Source organism: Daucus carota, chromosome 9, assembly GCF_001625215.2.
Source record: "Daucus carota subsp. sativus chromosome 9, DH1 v3.0, whole genome shotgun sequence".
Classification (NCBI taxonomy): Eukaryota; Viridiplantae; Streptophyta; class Magnoliopsida; order Apiales; family Apiaceae; genus Daucus; species Daucus carota.
Genome location: NC_030389.2, coordinates 35,370,772 through 35,372,846, shown reverse-complemented (window position 1 = coordinate 35,372,846; position 2,075 = coordinate 35,370,772).

Genomic DNA, 2,075 nt, shown 5'->3' with positions numbered 1-2,075 from the left:
ATGGCAGAGCCACCACTCTTATCAAAACCCGTAGAGGGCGAAACCCTGTATGTATACTTAGCTGTCTCGGAACAGGCGCTAAGTGCCGTCTTGGTTCGGGAGGAATCCAAAGTCTAGAAACCAGTATACTATGTGAGCAAGGTTCTGCATGGAGCGGAGCTCAATTACTCAGTGATCGAAAAGTTTGCTTTGGCCATGATTACGGCCTCGAGGAAGTTGAGACCTTACTTTCAGTCTCATAAGATAGAAGTCCTGACAGACCAACCTCTCCGAAATGTTATACATAGCCCTAAGGCTAGTGGAAGATTGATCAAGTGGGCCATTGAGCTTGGAGAATTTGATATCCGATACAAACCTCGAACGGCGATTAAAGCTCAAGCCTTAGCTGACTTCCTAGTTGAATGCACCATTAGCAACCAGGAAGTCGGGGGGCAAGGAGACAAGGTAGAAGAATCTACTAAGGAAGAAAAACCTAAAGAATATTGGCTACTATTTTTTGACGGGGCTTCAAAAACTAAAGGTAGTGGTGCAGGACTTGTGCTCCAAAGCCCTGATGGCTTTATTGTGGAATATGCTATTAAGCTAGACTTTCCGACCACCAATAATGAAGCAGAGTATGAAGCATTGATAGCTGGACTTGGTCTAGCTAGAACCTTGAGGGTAAAGAATTTGAAGGTCTGTGGTGACTCAAAGCTTGTAGTCTTCCAAGTGAATGGTGAGTTTGAAGCCCGTGAGGAGACTATGCTGAAGTATCTAAGGATCGTAAAGACCCAGATGGCACTATTCGAAGAATGCTTGGTAGAATATGTGCCAAGGGAGGAGAACACCAAGGCTGATGCCTTATCAGGTTAAGACTGTCACAGGCCATGGCTCATACAAGCTTCAAACCTTGGAAGGAGTTGAAGTCCCTAGAAGTTGGCATGCGACCAACTTAAAGATATATTATATTTAATGTCTACTCTGTGATAACAGAAGTTAGTAGTTATCATAAAAATAAGGTCATGTTGACCACTGCCATGTAGTTGGTTTCCAGAGATAGTTATTTCTTTTACTATAATAATAAAGTCCTGAGGATTATCTAGCTTGTTTATCCAAGTCGCTTTTACTTTATACTTGAGTTTGGTTCGATGGAGAGTTCACAAATTCTGATCGAATTTTACATGTTTAAAATCCTAAGTTTGGATTCAAAATAGTCAGTTTCAGAGTTTGAAAATTCTAAGTAAGAATTACTCTGATTCACAAATGAAAATCCCGAGGATTACCCTGGAATTTGGATTAACTAAAATCCTACGAAAAATATTCTAAGTACGGAATGCTAAAGAAACGAATTGCAGAATGCGAAACAAAAGATAACTTAGATTAATAAATAAGTTAAACCCCGAAGGGTATACACATTCGAATAATTAATTACAAAGATAAGCCACGCAGGGCCGAATAGGGAAACCTAGCCTAAGGAAGCCCATCATCAAAAATATCTTCCTGGGCCTGCTCAGTCTCTTGGACTTCGGGTTCCCGGGCCTCCTTCTCCTGGGCCTCGTCCCGGGCTCCATCTTGGGCTTCCCCACCTTTCCCGAGATCCATCTCATCCAAGTTGGAGTCTTGGATCATAAGAGTCTCGGTGGGAATCTCCAAAGTTTGGGAGTCCACAGGGTGCGAATCCCCGAGATCCTCGACCGCCATCGGGGAAGGGGTCTCCTCCCCGGGAAGCTTCGGGACGGGGAAACGTTCCAAGGTGACTCCCTCAATTTGGGAGCCGAGCTCGTCTATAATCCTTTCCCAACAGGACTTCAAAGTCTCGGGAAAGGATGAGTTAAAGTCCTCCGCCAGGATGTCTTCAAATTCCTTGGACTTTTTAAAGTCCTCCACCGCCTCTCTGCGGACTCGCGCCAATTCCGCCTCCAAGGTGCGGACCTTCTCTTGTTCGGCCACTAACTCGGCCTCTACCCTCCGAAACTGCTCGAAGTTGGCGGTTGAGGCTTCGAAGTAACGATCGCGGTCACGTTCCGCGATCGATTTCTCGGCCCTAACCGCCTTCAGGTTGTGAACCGCAGCCTGGAGGTAGGTGTTGACCTGCA